The sequence below is a fragment of the Delphinus delphis genome, chromosome 9 (genome assembly GCF_949987515.2).
Source record: "Delphinus delphis chromosome 9, mDelDel1.2, whole genome shotgun sequence".
Classification (NCBI taxonomy): domain Eukaryota; kingdom Metazoa; phylum Chordata; class Mammalia; order Artiodactyla; family Delphinidae; genus Delphinus; species Delphinus delphis.
In genome coordinates this window covers 53458531-53477474 of record NC_082691.1, presented here as the reverse complement: position 1 = coordinate 53477474, position 18944 = coordinate 53458531, and the positions used below count along the sequence as shown (strand labels likewise).

The 18944-nt window shown below is 40.1% G+C and overlaps 1 protein-coding gene across 1 annotated transcript in view; it reads right to left on the bottom strand.

Moving 5' to 3' along the window:
- FAM237B (family with sequence similarity 237 member B) overlaps positions 1-15073 on the bottom strand; it is a 45527-nt gene extending 30454 nt beyond the window's left edge. Inside the window, exon 1 of the mRNA XM_060020578.1 lies at positions 14995-15073. The gene's annotated coding sequence lies outside the window, so the exon portion shown is untranslated. The remainder of the gene's footprint in view (positions 1-14994) is intronic.
- Between the last annotated feature and the right edge of the window lie 3871 nt (positions 15074-18944).

Genomic DNA, 18944 nt, shown 5'->3' with positions numbered 1-18944 from the left:
TGAGCATCTTTTCATGTGCTTCTTGGCCATCTGGATGTCTTCTTAGGTGAAATGTCTATTTAGGTCTTCCGCCCATTTTTTAATTGAATTGTTTGTTTTTTTGATATTGAGCTCCATGTGCTGTTTGTATATTTTGGAGATTAATCCTTTGTCCGTTGTTTCATTTGCAAATATTTTCTCTCATCCTGAGGGCTGTCTTTTCGTCTTGTTTATGGTTTCCTTTGCTGTGCAAAAGCTTTGAAGTTTCATTAGGTCCCATTTGTTTATTTTTGTTTTTGTTTCCATTACTCTAGGAGGTGGGTCAAAAAAGATCTTGATGTGGTTTATGTCAAAGAGTGTTTTTCCTATGTTTTCCTCTAAGAGTTTTATAGTGTCTGGTCTTATGTTTAGGTCTTTAATCCATTTTGAGTTTATTTTTGTATATGGTGTTAGGTAGTGTTCAAATTTCATTCTTTTATATGTAGCTGTCCAGTTTTCCCAGCACCACTTGTTGAAGAGGCTGCCTTTTCTCCATTGTATGTTCTTGCCTCCTTTGTCATAAATTAGGTGACCATATGTGGGTGGGTTTATCTCTGGGCTTTCTATGTTGTTCCATTGAGCTATATTTCTGTTTTTGTGCCAGTACCATACTGTGTTGATTACTGTAGCTTTGTAGTATAGTTTGAAGGCAGGGAGCCTGATTCCTCCAGCTCCATTTTTCTTTCTCAAGATTGCTTTGTCTATTCGGGGTCTTGGTGCATTCTTAATAAACAGCACATCTTTAAAATCTTCTCAGACCATAATCATTCCTCTTAATATTCTCCAGCACCATAGCTATTCCCAGAAGCTCTAACTTTTCAGAGTTCCCTGCCCTCCAAAACTTCTCTGACAGCTTCCCCATATGCCTTTCCTCTCTATCTTCTCTCTTTCCTTCTGTAGCTTATTATTATGTAGCTGCATGTAGCCTTTCTGGTTTCATTTATTTTGTTTATTTGTTTAGACTTATAATTGAATTTTGGATAGCAAACAATAGCCCCAAGAGGCCAAAAAGACAGAATCCTTTCTTTTAAGTGTAGGTGGACTGTCAAGGAGAAGAGGGAGGCTATGAATGTCTGTAAATTAGTAATTATGACTTCCTTACACAATTAGTTAATAATTTTATCTCTGTTACATTAATAAGAATAGTGTGCTTTATATTGGAGTTTCCCTATTAGATGTGGAGGATTTTCCTAGGGGTAACTGGGGTGTAGATCCACCTGTGAATTCTGAAATAATAGATATAGAGAAGCTTTCTGGAACTGCTTTGTAGACTATTATTCCTCTAAATTCTACAGAGATATAGGACAATTTGATGCTTAGTCCTTTTGAGATTAGAGGAAATATGTTTTTAAATCTGTATCTTATTGTTAATTTTTAGCTAGAATCACAGCACATTTGGCCTCCTACATCTAGCTTGGGGGGTATTATTTACACCATTTAGAAGACCCGAGGTAAACTGGACATCATCAAAAACACAGCCAATAAAAATAACATATGACTAACTGGGGATTACTGTGGGCCAGGCAACACCATGGAGAATTTAAGGGTAGAGAAGCCAAAGGAAAGTTTTAGGGCTCAGGGGGTTAGATATTTACCATAATGAGGGACCAGCTTCCTGAAGGGGACAGTTACAGAAAGAATGGTATGCTGGTATGGCAGGCATTGAGAGAGCAGTTGGAAAAGGGTGTTGGGAGCCAAGAAGTTTTCGCCATTAGAAGATGGCCGACACCCTGCTTCTCTTCCTGATTTATGAGATAGAAGTTCGCGCCTAAAATGAAAGCCCGCGCACGCAGCACCAATGATGATTAGCCAAGTACTTCCCTCATTCTGAATCCCGCCCCCCTTTCTCTGCAGTGTATAAATACAGCTACCGCAGCAATAAAAGTTTGAGGCTTGATCAGGATTCTGTCTTGCCTCCATTCTTTCGCGTCTCCTGCCCTTCCCCCTTTTTTCAACCCCCACAGGTTCCTCCTCGGACTCACAAGGATTTGTCCTGCTGGTCGGGACTCCCGGGGACGCCCGGGGCCGTACACAATTGGCGCCCAACGTGGGGCTCGAGGAACGGATCCTGACGGAGGTAGCACGCTTACGAACGCCTGGCCAGGCACCCACTGAGCCGCCGCGAGACTTACTCGAAAGTGCAGCTTGATTAGGTCCCCGGAGGACTGGCCGCCCTTCGGCAGTCGTGACCTGAGGATAAGGTAAGCGGAGCTATAAATATGGGACAGGAATTGAGTTCCCATGAACTCTTTCTTCAGGGGATCGAGGATTCCCTCAAGATGCGGAAGATTAAGGCTAGAAAAAAAGATTTGCGTGAATTTTTTATGTTCTTGTCTGATGTTTGCCCATGGTTCCCACAGGAAGGGACAATAGATAAAAAATGCTGGAATCGTGTAGGAAATTGTTTAAATGATTATTATCAAACCTTTGGGCCTTCTAAAGTGCCTGTGACTGCATTTTCGTATTGGAATTTAATTAGGGAGATTCTCATGGGTCATTTTTTTGACCCCGATGTCCAAAAGGTTGTAGAGACCGGGGAAACAATTCTTAAAGCAGCCTCTCGTCTCCATTCAGCTTGTCCATCCGTTACCATTGATATGGGTTCAAATGAAGAGTTCCCAAAAATTCCAGAAACCGGTCATCATTATCCCACAGATGATAAAGTTATCCCAAAGATTTATCCTTCCCTTACTGCTATTAAGGGTGATCCCAATGATGACCAGTTTTCCCCCCAAGATCAGGAAACTCTCGATGAGCAGGCTGCTCGTTATCATCGCAATGATGATCCCTGGGGATTCCCCCTTTTGAAGCCTCCACCATCTTATAATACTCCTCATCAGATGCCTGCCTTTAGCGCCCCTGCTCCCATTGCCCCCCTGATTGATCCCCTTCGACAGGCTAAGATGGCCTTAACCCAGGAAATTTCCTCTTTGAGAGATGTTTTACAACAAAAACGGGAACGCTTGGATCTCCTAAAGGAGCTTAAGGCCCTTGAGGTGGAGCTTACTTCTTTTAATGTCTCGAACGGTCCCAATAAACCCCCGCTTCGACAAAAACCAGGATCCATTAAGTTAGCCTTCCCTGTTACTCGCAGTCAAAATTTACCCACTCAAGGTGAAATTCAAGCTGAAGATAGTGAGGAAGGGGAAGAGGAAGAGGGAGAAGAATCTCCTGAACCTGATGAGGGACCAGATATTCATAATTCTTCTGGGGGCGGCCCTTTTGAACATAAATATCGCCGCCTCAATTTAAAACATATAAAAGATTTAAAATCTGCTGTCAATAATTATGGGCCCACAGCCCCTTATACATTGGCAATCTTGGAGGGATTAAGCGATCGCTGGCTGACCCCAAATGATTGGCTTACCCTGGCTCGGGCCACCCTTTCTGGGGGAGATTTTGTTTTATGGCGCACTGAATTTGCAGAAAATTGTAGAGAAACTGCCCAAAGAAATGCTGAAAACAGAACTTCCCGATCATGGACCCGAGATAAATTACTTGGCCGTCCCCCCTATGAATCCAATGAGTCTCAGGCTGCTTTTCCCCCTGGTTTGTTGGCTCAAATACAACATGCTGGCCTTAAGGCCTGGCGCCGTCTTCCGCCTAAGGGTTCGCCCACAACTTCCTTGGCAAAAATTCGCCAGGGACCAGAAGAGCCTTATTGTGAGTTTATTAGCCGCCTCACGGACGCCGCCGAGCGTGTAGTGGGTGATAGTGAAACTGATAATGCCTTTGTTAAACATTTAGCTTATGAAAATGCCAATCCGGCCTGCCAAGCTGCCCTTCGGGCTCATCGTGGTGGTAGCCTGGCTGATTACATTAAGTTGTGCTCCGGAATTGGTCCCTCCCATTCTGTTGGTCTTGCGATTGGAGCTGCTCTAAAAGATTTTATTAAAGATACATCCGTCCTAGATAAACAACAAAAAACTTGCTATAATTGCAAACAACCTGGACATTTTGCCCGGGATTGTTCATCACATAGACAAGGACAGTCATTAAAGGCTAACCCACAACAACCCCAATATCAATCCCGGGCTCCTCCCACCACCGTTTGCCCTCGTTGTAAAAGAGGCAAACATTGGTCTTCAGAATGTTTTTCAAAAACGGATATAAATGGCCAATTGCTCCCCAAAAAACAGGGAAACTTTTCACGGGGCCAGCCCCTGGCCCCTTCCTTGGAACCAAACCAAGGGGCAATTCGGTTTGTTCCTCAAAAATCTGGACAAGTTCCCTGCACCCAGATGTTGGCTCCCTCTGTCAAGCCACACCCGGAAGCGCAGGATTGGACCTCTGTGCCTCCACCGACTCAATATTAGTCCCAGAACAAGGAGTACAACCAATTCCCACAGAAGTTTATGGCCCCCTGCCCCCAAATACTTTTGGTTTAATTTTAGGAAGAGGTAGTTGCGCTTTGGCTGGCCTCCAAATTATACCTGGTGTTATTGATAATGATTATTCAGGTCAAATTACCCTTTTGGCATCTGCTTTACAAGGCCCTATATCAATCCCTAAAGGTCAAAGGATAGCACAGTTAGTATTGTTGCCCCTAAATTCTTTAAATAAGAGCCATACTAATTGTCCTAGAGCAGATGCTGCTTTTGGCTCCTCAGATGTTTATTGGGTCCAACAAATTACTCCTGAAAGGCCACTCCTAACCCTGTGGTTAGATGGAAAGAAATTTGAGGGTTTAGTCGATACAGGAGCCGATGCAACAGTTATTTCGGAAAAATATTGGCCCTCCTCTTGGCCTTGTACAGTGTCTATAACTCATTTACAAGGCATAGGACATTCTACCAATCCTAAACGGAGTTCTAAAGTTCTTACATGGATAGATACTGAAGGTAATACTGGACAGGTACAACCTTATATTTTGCCACATATCCCGTTGAATCTTTGGGGACGTGACATCCTGTCACAATTAAAGTTAATCATGGCCAGCCCCAATGAGGTGGTGACCCAACAAATGCTAAACCAAGGGTTTCTACCAGGCTTAGGCTTAGGAAAAAATAATCAGGGTATTACACGACCTATTTCCCTGGCATCTAACATAAATCGCCAGGGCCTAGGCAGTTCGCCTTTTTCTTAGCGGCCATTGACCTTCCTGTGCCCCATGCGGACAAAATACGATGGAAAACTAATGATCCCGTTTGGGTGGACCAATGGCCTCTAACAGAAGAAAAACTTACAGCTGCCACAAAGTTAGTGCAGGAACAATTGGCCGCTGGACATTTAGAAGCCACTACTTCGCCATGGAATACCCCTATATTTGTGATAAAAAAGAGATCTGGCTCATGGCGACTTCTCCAAGATCTTAGGGAAATTAATAAAACAATGTTTACTATGGGAGCTTTACAGCCTGGCTTGCCTTCTCCTATTGCCATTCCAGCTGGCTATTTTAAAATCATTATTGATCTTAAAGATTGCTTTTTTACTATCCCTCTCCATCCTCAGGATAGAGAGCGTTTTGCATTTAGTCTCCCAGTAATTAATTTTAAAGGCCCAATGCCACGTTTTCAATGGAAGGTCCTCCCGCAGGGTATGGCCAATAGCCCCACCTTATGTCAAAAATTTGTTGCACAAGCTGTAGACCCTCTTAGGGCTCGTTGGCCTGGTATCTATATCATTCATTATATGGATGATATTCTTTTGGCTGGAAAATCAACTGATGAACTCCTTAAGTGTTATCAAGATTTAAAAGATAATCTTGCTTCCTCTGGCCTTCAAATTGCTTCAAATAAGGTACAATTAAAAGATCCATACTATTATCTTGGTTTCGAATTAAACAAAAAAAATAATTACCACTCAAAAGATACACATACAAGTATCACATTTGCAAACCCTCAATGATTTTCAAAAATTTTTGGGAGATATTAATTGGCTACGACCGTATCTTAAACTTACTACGGGAGAGTTAAAACCCTTATTCGAAATTTTACAAGGGCCATCAGATCCCTTGTCACCCCGTAGGCTGACTAAGGAGGCTAAAAATTCTCTTCAATTAGTAGAAAAGGCCATTAGATGTCAACAGATTACCTTTTTAGATTATGGTCGTCCCTTTAGTTTGATTATTTGTGCCACTGCACATACACCCACTGGAGTCCTATGGCAAGATCATCCCCTCTTGTGGATACATTTGTCCGTATCTCCTAATAAAGTGCTTAAGACCTACCCTTCCTTAGTAGCACAGGTTCTTACTTTGGGCAGAGAAAAAAGCCGTCAATTTTTTGGCAGAGATCCTGATCATTTGATTCTCCCCTATACCAAAGAAGAGCTTAGTTGGTTATTACAAACTGATGATAAATGGCTTGTTTCCTTATCCTCCTTTCAGGGTAATATTGATAATCATTATCCACCTGATAAGCTCCTTCAGTTTGCTAGAAAACATCTGTTTATATTTCCCAAAATCACTTCTGCTGTTCCTCTGGGAGATGCTGCCCTAGTATTCACTGATGGATCATCATCCGGTGTTGCTGTATTTGTTATAAATAATCAGCCCTATAGGGTACAGTCCCCCTTTTTATCAGCACAACTTGTTGAGCTTTTTGCCATTCTTCAGGTTTTTGAGATGTTACAGAATATCCCCTTTAATTTATATACGGACAGCTCATATATAGCTTTGTCCGTCCCCCTTTTAGAAACTGTTCCATATATTAAACCCTCTTCCAATGCTGTTCCCCTTTTTCAACAACTTCAAAGTCTTACACTTCGAAGACAAGCGCCTTTTTTTATTGATCATCTTAGGGCTCATACAGATCTTCCTGGACCCCTCTCTCAGGGCAATGATTTAGCTGATAAAAATGCCCGCCTGATGTGCACCGTAACCTCTGATTCTGTTTCTCAAGCTACTCAATTTCATCAGCTACATCATGTTAATGCACATACTCTTCGCTTAATGTTTAAGCTTACTCGAGAACAATCAAGACAAATTGTAAAAAATTGTCCAGGGTGCGTTACATTTTTACCTCTTCCACATCTTGGGGTAAACCCAAGAGGTCTATTACCTAATGAAATCTGGCAGATGGATGTTACCCATCTTGCTAAATTTGGAAAATTAAAATTTATTCATGTGTCCATTGATACCTTTAGCGGCTTTATATATGCCTCCCTTCAGGGAGGAGAAGCCACAAAAAACATTATTTCACATGTGCTCCAATGTTTTACAGTTTTAGGCAAGCCTCAAATAATTAAAACATAATGGGCCTGGGTATACCTCCCAGGCTTTCCAAGATTTTTGCACCCGGCTTCAAATAAAACATCTTACGGGAATTCCATATAACCCCCAGGGTCAAGGCATAGTAGAAAGAGCCCATCAAACCCTTAAAAATACCATTTCCAAGCTTAAAAATAATGATTTAACTGCTACAAAAAATTCCCCAAAAAATATTCTTAGTCATGCCCTGTTTGTAATTAATTTTTTACAATTAGATAATAATGGTAGATCTGCCGCCGATCGCCTTTGGCATCAAGAAACTAAAAATCAATATGCACAAGTTATGTGGAAAGACCCTTTGACCTTTAAATGGCATGGACCCGATCCACTCCTCATCTGGGGGAGGGGATCCGCATGTGTATATAATACCAAAGAAGGTGGAGCACGCTGGTTGCCTGAGCGCCTTATTAAACCTATAAGTTCTATAAAGTAATAAATTTTATCCAGGGCCCTTTTCCCTGAGATTGTATTTCTTTTTGTTTTTCAGAAAAAGATGGAGACCCTCCTAATATTGAAAGAGCGGCAGAGACGACATGAGCTATCCGTTGTGACCCTGATCCTGTCATCTTTGCTGGTTGTTGGACAGGCTGAAAGCACTCCCCACTTGCCTCAAAATTTAACCTGATACATTACCATCGCCTCGCCATTACAGAAGCAGAACCAAAGGATGATTCTGGCTGCCCCTCCACTGGAGCGGCATGAAACAGAGACATGCCTACCCCCCTCTTTGATGGAGGGTATGGGTACCGAGTTGAGTGTGGCAGCAAAGCATGCACAAGGGAAAACGTGTATATATGTATATACAAGGTAATCTCTGTTATTCCCTGTGAGTATACCTGAATTATGATAGAGGTTGGTATCTAAACATTGTTTTTGGCTTTTAGTAGCTAAGATTATCTTTGGCTCTGCCTCTCCTCCCCAAAAGATACCAAGAGCCGATGAGTGTGGACACACATACCTTGTCCACGGGAGGATTCAGGTCACTACTCCCTCACTCGGTTAATGCCCACCTCCTTAAAAGAAATAAAAAGGGAGGAAATGTTGGGAGCCAAGAAGTTTTCGCCATTAGAAGATGGCCGACACCCTGCTTCTCTTCCTGATTTATGAGATAGAAGTTCGCGCCTAAAATGAAAGCCCGCGCACGCAGCACCAATGATGATTAGCCAAGTACTTCCCTCATTCTGAATCCCGCCCCCCTTTCTCTGCAGTGTATAAATACAGCTACCGCAGCAATAAAAGTTTGAGGCTTGATCAGGATTCTGTCTTGCCTCCATTCTTTCGCGTCTCCTGCCCTTCCCCCTTTTTTCAACCCCCACAGGTTCCTCCTCGGACTCACAAGGATTTGTCCTGCTGGTCGGGACTCCCGGGGACGCCCGGGGCCGTACACAAAAGGGCATTATGGATTATTGTTATTTCTAATCACTGCGATCCAAGCAATCCAGATTCATGTACAATTCAGGCATGCAATATACGTCTTCACAGTAAATGTTCCTATAAGCATATGTTATAAAAACTAGGAGTATAATTGTGACATCAACTAATTTCATAATGTTTTTACAAAATAAAGCCATCACATGCTTCATTCAACAAGTATCTGATGAGTACTCACTGCTTGCCAGGTGCTGAGCTAGGTTTGGAGTTGCAGTGGAAAACAAGTAGACAAGGCCCTAGACGTGGGAGACAGACAGTAAATAAGTAAACAGATACATAAAGAAAAGGGATTGTTTCAGATAGTGTCAAATGTTATGAAAATAATAAAATAGAAGATGACCAAGAGGTGGCTACTATCTTAGACGTGGTGGTCCGGAAGACACCTCTGAAGAGATGACATTTCAGCAGGGACTAAAACGATATGAAAGAGTTGGCCAAGAAGATAAGAAGATGTCAGGCAGAGGGAACAGCTACAGCAGAAAGGCCTTAAATTCGGTACATGTTTAGTGTGTCAAGAGAACGTCATGAAAAAATTTTCAGGGACCAAGTCATGTGAGGCTTTATAGCTCTGGATTTTACTCTAATAGCAATGAGTAGATATTGGTGAATTTTAAGCTACAAAAGAAAATAATCTGATTTATGTTTTCAAAGGATCCCACAGGCCACTCTGTGGAGTATGAACCAAAGAGGTCAAGGGTGTAAGCAGGAATCAATTGAGAGGTTTTTACTACAGTCCAGGCAGACGATAAATAAAGGTAAGAGTGAAGATGGTAAGAGGGTATTGGAACTGGGCAATATTTAGGAGGTTTGGCCAACTAGATTCATGATGGATTGGATATGAGAAATCAGGATTGGATATGAGAAATCAGGAAGAGTGGAACTGAGGTTGATTCTGAGGGTTTGGGCTTCATCAGTTAGTTATGATGATTCTAATAACTAAGATGGGGATAACTGGGGAAAGATGATGTTATGGAAGTGGTGGGAGTTGGGGTCCATAAACTACCTATGCTTACATGGATGAGTTTTGCAGGAGCCTTGAATGCCCTTAAGTGGAATGAAAATTTTTGGTATATATTCACAGGGACTTCAGGTTGGGAGCATACACAAGTTTCATCAAATTCTTAAGAGAATTTGAAAAGTTATCTCCAGAAAGCAAAGTTAGGCAATTCCTAACATATTACCCTCTGGATTTTCTTTTTCTTCTTCCTTTCTTTTCTGTTTATAATTATGTAAAAGCAGAAAAGAGAGTAGAGACTGAATTGTTAGTAAAGAAAAATATATGTAAAGAAAAGGACACATTTTGAAAGTTAGCTCTCTTCTTAATTTTACTTCATTGAGAGTATAAGTACATATACAGGGTAGACTTGAAAAGATTTCTGGATTCCATTTTAATTTCCTCGCTACATTTAAGATCCGTTGGCAGTCCTAGGTGTAGGCTAGTCTGTAGCATTCCTGGGCTCTCCTACTAGGCCAAACACATATCTTCTCCTTCTTTGCCATGTCCAAGGGACATCTTATACCTTGGGTGTTTTGAGCTCTCCCACTGAGGTACGGCTAACGGTAACTCTTGCACGCCTTTCTATAAATAGGCATTTTATCAGATGAGGTTCAGCCAAGGAAACAACACTATGAATAGAATGGAGTAAGGGACTAATATGGGTATTAGAACTTACACGATTGTGTGAGAAGCTGAGGAAATACAGGTGTGAATGTGAATACCTGGAGGATTAGAGAAAAGCCAATAACAAGGGCCCATAAAGAGAGCTGTGGAAGGCTGTTGCCCCTGCATCTGGCAGTGGGCCTGAAGTCACCATAAATTAGTAAGTCAGAGAGTCAGGAAGAAAAGTTGGACAGACAGTTGGGTAGAGCACGGGCACATTTTTCTTCCACAAGGACAAACTGGAACCTACACTGGTCACTCATTATGTCAAACTCCAAGGATGCAGGCCACCTGCAGAAAAAGTTGGTGCTTTTGACGGCCTTGCTACACATGCTACTTGCCCAGGAACTGGAAAAGCTGAAGGAGGAGATCTCATAGGAATAAGAGAAGCTATGGGCCTGGGTGCTGCTCCATGTGAACAAGGTGAGCCAGAACATCAGGAACCACACATACACACACACACTCAGGTGTGTGTGCACATATGCAAGCATGTGTTGAGCAATGCCTGGGACCCTGCAGTAACCTCCTGAGTAACGACTGCTGCTTCTCCCTTCCAAATCTCGTGCAAATTTCTCTAATGGCCAACTCTAAACTAAAACTACTAAAGGGAAGGGAATTCTGGGAGCCATAGTTCCTGATGAATTGACACAGTACTAAATTACCACAGTCATGTTCTTCACCAAACATACCATGAGAAAGAAGGCAGTGATTCACTTTGACCCCAATTATGGCCCTACTTAAAAAGACATGAAGTGGCTTCCCTGGTGGTGCAGTGGTTGAGAGTCCACCTGCCGATGCAGGGGACGCGGGTTCGTGCCCCGGTCTGGGAAGATCCCACATGCCGCGGAGCAGCTGGGCCCGTGAGCCATGGCCACTGAGCCTGCGCGTCCGGAGCCTGTGCTCTGCAATGGGAGAGGCCACAACAGTGACAGGCTTGAGTACCGCAAAAAAAAAAAAAAAAAAAAAAAAGACATGAAATGAGGTTGGATGTATTTAAGTATATGGAGTGTGATGGGACAAAATAACTCAATGAACTCAACTTTCTGGTTCCAACAACCCAACAATTCCATCTGAAGTTCTCAGACATTATGACTAGCACTAAGATAGCAGTTTTTATGAACTTGGGCTACAGTTGTTAGCAAAATGCAGGGCTGGATGGACCACAGTGGTAATTCCTATGTGCCTATATAAATAAAATGGGTCAAGATTACTCAATTTTATATCCTACCTAATTCTGCTACAGCCTATTATATCTAGCCTCACAGTAATGTTTTATAAGTAATCTTTGTTTGCTTTCTTGTCCCAACACTTTAATATCTTAGGAGGAAGTAATACAAAATTGATGTAGTTATTGGTTTTTCTACTCTGTGAACTGTAATTTCTATACATCATAGATCTCATCTTCTTTTAACAAAAAGAGTATTTATCAGCTAATAAGACACCATTTTCCTTTGATTAAAAAATACTACCTTTCATCTGTGAGAGAATTTTCTGTCAAAAATATCATATGGCAAGATTGATAATATTAACATTATTTTCTAAGATGACATTTCATGTGAGATGATTTCCTTAATGAAGTTATGCAATCATTCCTATCTATTGGAAAGACAATTTACACAGTAGCTAAAGAGAAGTCCAAATTTGAAATGAATGGCACACAAGAGAGCAGTTTTCACAGTCCAAGATCAGCCCTCAGAGGTTTACTTGAAGGATTATTATTATCTCTTTTACATATCAGAAGGGGAAAAATAATAAAAGAGGTGGGAAATATCATCCCCCAAATATATATCAGTTATTATAATACAAAAGTTGTAAAGAGAAAAATTCATATTAATTCCTTCTCCAGCTCCCCGTAACTAAATTATTAATTAACTAAGAAGAGAAATGACAACTTTTGGATCACTCAAAGAAGCAAGAAAGAATAGAAAATAATGTGTTAATGTTTTAGTCAAACTCAATTCCAGCCCCCAATTTCTTATTTTTCAAAAAGGGAATATCTTAGGATATTGAATGACAAGTTACAGCTGACACATCAAGGGAACGGAGATACTTCTTACCGAAGTAAGGTGACAGACCCAAATTCAGATTTTTAAAGGAAACGTTCACAAAATTCCTGGACCTCTCAGGTCCTCCATCCCCGATGGGCAGGGATTAGAGCGTGCCTGTTCCCTTTCCTCATACTCATTTGGATGTGCCTCCGAGAAGCCTACCGAGAGAACTTACTGCCTTGCCTCTGCAGTGGTGAGGCAAAATGACTGTAGTCTTGACTCCTGTCCAGAGAAGTCAAGCAGCCAAGAGCTTGGCTCACCAACTGCTTTGATGGTAATGGCGGAGAGTTTCTTTTGTTTGGGGATTGGCCTGCACTATCGAATTTGCCCAGGTAAAGTCTACATGAGGGTTTCCCATGGCCTGGAGGTGGGTAGTATATGAGGAAGAGCTCACCTTGGATTCAGTCGAACAGGGCTACAGAAAGGGATCAAGGGGTGTGATCCACAAGGATAAGATTTATGTGGACCCCGATTTCTGGAGGTAGCAAGGGCAAGGAGAGTCTAAATCTACCACTCAAAAAGAGATCTATCCATTAGGAAACCAGAGGTGAGAGGCTCCAGTGATGGGACTCTTCCAAGTACCCACAAAAGCACCTATGAGAGAGTCAACCCTAAATATTTCTTGATCCCAGGACCTCATACCTAGCCCACCAAACAAAGTTCAAGTAAGGATTTTCTTATTATCTTTTTCTTTCTCCCTTTCATGCTCCAACCAAACCTGGAAAGGTCTAAAGCCAAGGTTAGCAAGCTGGCAACTAAATCCAGCAATAGCTGAGAGAGGGGAAAAGATGTAACTCTTAAGTTAAATGCAGAGTTTCAATTATTATACAGGAACCAACACTCTAATTTCTGAATCCAGACAGTGTTTGGGGCCTTCAAATGTCTTCAGGAATGCTTATTATCTAAGAGTGAGTGGAAATCTTAGAACTCTAATTAAATGGTGGGGGGAAGCTTCCCTCATTGAAAAAATTTAAAGGGATAATGGGAAGCAAAAAAACCCCCCATATATAGATATATATATGTTTTATTAGGCCTTATTCTTAGGGCTTGTTCAATGTAAAATGTAATGAAAGTGTAAAATATTTAATTTAAAGAGATAATGGGAAGCCAAAAAATGTGTTTTATTAGGTTTTATGCTTAGGGTTTGTTCGATGTTAAAGTAATTTAAAAAAATCATTCACATATAAAGCTTATACCAGCTCTATCCTATAATGCTCCCTAGAGTAAACAACTTATTCTTTACTCTCTCTAGACATAGCTTTATCCTCTCCTTTGTTCAACTACTGCCATGTCCTTCTAACTCATCAGAAACTGTCTTAGCATTCTGTTAGGTCAAGGGAATGGGGGGGGGCCCTATGCTTAGTGTAATTGCAAAACATTGTGGGTTTCCCCCAGCCTAAGTATTGTCACATACAAGGGTTTGAGCCTAACCTTTCTTACTAAGAAGTATGTAAAAGCATTACACAGAATAAAAAGTTCTATGGATTATATTAGCTTTCAATATCTTCATTTTTTTCTCCTTTGTTAGCATTGAGTTTGGTCAACAAAAATGGGGTATATCCAATATATCTAAAATCCTCTCTAATAGATATTTCCAAGTCAAATAAAATACGGTCTGAGAAAAGGACCTAGTAACTGCAATTTTTGTGAAATAGTAAGAACAGAATTAAAGTTCTAGTGAGTTAAAGACTGAATGGGAGATAAGGAAATAGATATAAGAAATTAATACTAAAATATCTGGGAGCTCTGCAGTAACCAAATGAAAGATTTAGTGCTGTTGCAAGAACTAGACTGAATGAGTAAATGAATTCAAAGGTCAAAAGGAATTACTACCAATTTAATTTTTTAAAAGTATATCTCTTTTAAGTGTCTATGACCCTTAAGAAAGGTTCAAAAAACTGTATATATTTTATACTCTATAAAACTATTTTTTTAACATCTTTATTGGAGTATAATTGCTCTACAATGGTGTGTTAGCTTCTGCTATATAACAAAGTGAATCAGCCATACGTATACACATATCCCCATATCCCCTCCCTCTTGCGTCTCCCTCCCACCCTCCCTGTCCCACCCCTCTAGGTGGTCACAAAGCACCGAGCTGATCTCCCTGTGCTATGCAGCTACTTCCCACCAGCCATCCATTCTATATTTGGTAGTTATACTCTATAAAACTCTTGAACAAAATGAGTTCTCAATAAACTTCATTTCCAACCATATCCTCCAATAAGTTATGTGTTCTGCACCATCTCAGAGTATATTCTCTGCCATGAGTCTAAGTAGGCTATATAATGAGTACAATGTGTACAAATGCTGTTTCATTCCAAAGCTGTAGCTTAGCTTACCATGTACAGAGTGATAGTCTAACACACATGCCTAGGACAATGATTTACATATTCTTACAATACCTTTTTCTAGAAGAGAATATTTTAGCTGATTAATTTATGATGTGGTAGTAATAAACAAAATAATACAGGAATAAGCTAATATAAACATTAATTTCCTTATTTTGAATTACTATTCAAATTATCTGAGAATTCTATTTCTCAGTAAGTGGTTACTGCTTTATGAAATATCAGTAATAAGTAACAAAGAAAATGGTTTAGGTAAATGAGAATTCAATACACTACCAACTTTCCTGCTGCATGAGTACCCTTGTTTTGGACAAGCAGGAAGCATCATTATCAAAGGCCCTTCTGATAATTCCACTGCCATTCTTATACCTGTAGATGATTAAAAGAAAGTATAAAAAAAAAGAGCACTCAGTGACTCATAGTATAGCAGAAGCCCCTTAAAACATTTTTCTTCCTCTAGTACAAATGGTTGACAATGGGGGTCTTCAAAACATGATTCAACTATTTCTTAGGATTTCTATATATATATTTCTAAGAAAATAACCTTTCAGTGATACCCTTCAAATTAAAAACAGGGTGCATTAAAAGCAAAGCAAAATCATGTTTAATAGAAATAAGTTTTTTCCACTCACTATGAATTCAGGTATCAATAATATTAAAATTTGCTTCTTTCATTAACACAACTACTGTGCTTAATTATTCTTACTTAGTTATTCCAGTAACCAAGGCAGTGTTCTAGCACATAGCTGAGTGTGTGGGACAAATTAGGAACTTAGTAATTGTTACATGAATGAATAAATGAAGAAACTATAAATCCTTAGGAAGAAAGGCAATAAATCCACTTTTTTTTTCTTCACATAGGCCTTGTTTCAGGACAATCATTACATGATCTGAGGCCCTTACTTTGACAATACTACATTTTAACTTAGAGATGAAGAACTTAGATGGTATATAGCTCTCATTCGTTTAGTCCATTTACTTTCATCATCTAGGAGAACTTCGTTTTATCGTAGAGTGTAAGACCCCAATTTATAATGATTCTCAGAGTAACAATATTTTTAACAGTATGAAACTAAAAGAATATTTACATTAGTTTTGGGGATTATAAGGCTGTGAGTGAGAATAACTTTATGCCCCACTTCAGGTAATTCATATGTCATAGGAATTAGCAATCTAGCTATTGTCTTTCTAAAAAAAATAAATTAACTAACAAATATTCAGAGAGTATATATTGAGCCAAAGGACCTATTAGGAAATATAAAAAAGGGTAAGGTGTAGACATCTGAATAGTTGATGGTAAAATATCCCCCTTAAAAAAAAATCTTTTCAAGATCAAGGTGGCAATAAGATATAAAGATGGAATGTCCAAGAAAGGAACTTTATAAATGTTCCCATCTGAGACATGGATACAGCAGTCATGCTGAGCCCCTGAGGGGATCTTGAATCCAGTGATCTGATAAATCTGTATGTTTAAAGGGAAAAAAACCCCCAAAACTCCTCTGGAGATCATACGGATAAAGGACTATAGTGAAAAAGACCATTGTGTTGTATTATTTTCTTTGTACATGAAAGCTAGTGAAACCTGCTAAGTTGGGTTATAGAATCAATAAAGTAATTAAAGTTAGACTGAATCTTATAGAAACAATGTCAGCTGCTACCTTCTCTTATACAAAGGATACCAAAAAGCCTCCGCTTCTTTCACATATTCCCCCCCATGGAAGGATCTCCCACACTCACGCTTGAATTTTTTTACTAGAAGCTAGAGCCTTTTATTCATTTCACAATTAGAGATAAAAACTAAAAGTAAATGCCCTGAGAATCAACACACTGACTTAAAATCACATCAGCTTGTAAAATGCAGGTATCGAAGCTATGCCCGAGATCCAGTTTTGATAGGTACTGTGAGGGGAAAGCAGAAGGGTACTTAGTACCTGTAGTAAGAAGAGGCAATTAAAAGAAAGGGAGTGGGGGATGCAGAAAAGGGAGGTTAAGAACTAAAAAAAAACCCCAATTATTTCAACGTTCTATCCTTGGGGTGGCTCCAGAAGAGGAACTGCAGAGAAGAAGCATTTTCTTAGGATATACTAGTAAATCCAATTTAATGATTGCTTCTTGCTAACCTATATCATTATAACAAAAATTATAGATGATGAAGAGTATCAGAAAGTTAATATCACAGCAAATGCTGAGGTAAATTACCTCTTGAGTAACTATATTAACAGAGAGAAGCGGGATGATTATAAAATAGCATTATAAAGTGCTAGACTTCTTAATTATATTTGTTCATTTTATGCTTAAAGTAATAAACTACACTAAAATGTTTATTAGATTAAATGTAATGTGGTATTCAGGATTGAGTCCTGGAACAGAAAAAGGTTATTGTTGAAAAACTAGTGCGATCAAATAAAGTCTATAGTTTGGTTAAGGGCACTGTAGCAACATTAATTTCCTAGTTCTGACAAATGGTTATACAAGATGTTAACTTTAGGGCAAGCTGAGTAAAGGGTATATAGGACTCTGGGCTATCTGTAACTTTCCTGTAAATTTAAATTATTCCAAAATAAAATGATTATTAGAATGCTTATTAGTTATTTTTATTAGAATAACTCTAGTTTACAACATTAAAAAAATCAAATTGTATGTATGCCACTGGCTCATTTGAGACTATCGCTTATTATGCAAAATTCTCTAGTGCCTGAGTTTAATGGTTTGCCTGTACTTTAATCTGAGCAGCCATGGGGAAGGCATTCTATCCACTCAGTGGCAGAACTAATAATAGTTTCTGTCAGTAATGACTTATGCATCAGGGTCATTTCACCTCATGTTCATTTTAGCCGAACACTTAAAGGGGACGATTTACATTTCATGTTTCTTTTACTATCTGGTAACCAGAGCTGTAATAAATATTTCAGGCACTGATGGTGTTTTGTTCAAGAAAAATATTATGGTTTCTTATTTGTTTATAGTACCTAATGTTCCTCAGTATTTTGAGATGTTTTTATATCAACTTCCCATTTATTTTTATATGCTGTCATTATGTTCCCATGTAAATGTTATGACAAGGAAAACAGTTTGGGCTTGTGTTCACTAATAAAAAAAATAAACCTTAGAAAATAAATAAACAGATTGGGCTCAGCATAATTCTGAGATTGTAAGACCTAGTAAAGATAATAATCCAAATGGCAGCAAATGTTATTAAGATTAAACTAAACACCTACTTAGTAACAACCTAATTTCTTCCTTCCTTCCTTCCTCCCTCTCCCTCTCCCTCCCGCTCCCTCTCTCCCTTTCTTTCTTTCTTTCCCCTGCCGCGTGGCTTGTGGGATCTTAGTTCCCTGACCAGGGGTTGAACCCGGTCCCTCAGCAGAGAAAGCGCCGAGCCCTCACCACTGGACCGCCAGGGAATTCCCATCCTAATTTCCTGATTAATTAATCATTACAGGTTAAGTGACAATTACAGTTTTATTGATGGGGGTGGGGTAGAGGGAGGTTCAGTAGCAGGAAGGGAATCAAGACTGAAAGGGATAGTTCTTACACCGTGTATTTCCTAACAATTACTGTCATAAGTGAGGGGTAGAAATAGGAGAAGGATTCTCAGTTTTGAGTTCAGAAAGATTATTAGGCTGGCAGCGTAGTGCAGGGCCGCCTAGCAGGGCTGTGTACCTCTGTCCACCGCGCGAGGGCAGGGGGAGACGGGGTGGGTGGGGCGGACGGAGACCCAGTCACTCCGCTGGTCCTGCCCAGCTCGAGAAAAGGGAATCTAATTCTCACAAAGGCGCGCTGCAAATGAGAGCTGAATAATGACCCATAGTATCTACCGGACCCCTAGAAGCTACTATCTGACAAAGAGTTGCAAGATTCATTCCCCACAGAACACAGTGAAATTCTTACAGATCTCAGATCCTGACCTTTGGGTCCCAAATTTTAAATTCATTGTCTCTTGGAAGATTTTGCTGGATATTACTCAGCTGGTCAATGAATTAACAGCTTTTTTCCCAGTTGAGTTTCTGAGTCTTTTACGAGTTTGCTTTTATTGTCCGTGGGAGGCGTTTTGTTTTGTTTTTCCACTCTGCTTCGCCGAGAGTAAAGATTGAGGTATCTTGTGGTTTCCTTAATTAGCATAAAAACTCCTCCAAGGCAGTAGAGTCTCCAGTGCCATCCTATTCAGAATATTCCTGAGGCACCTATTCCGCACCTGACTGTCCCCTGTCACATTGCCGCTCAAC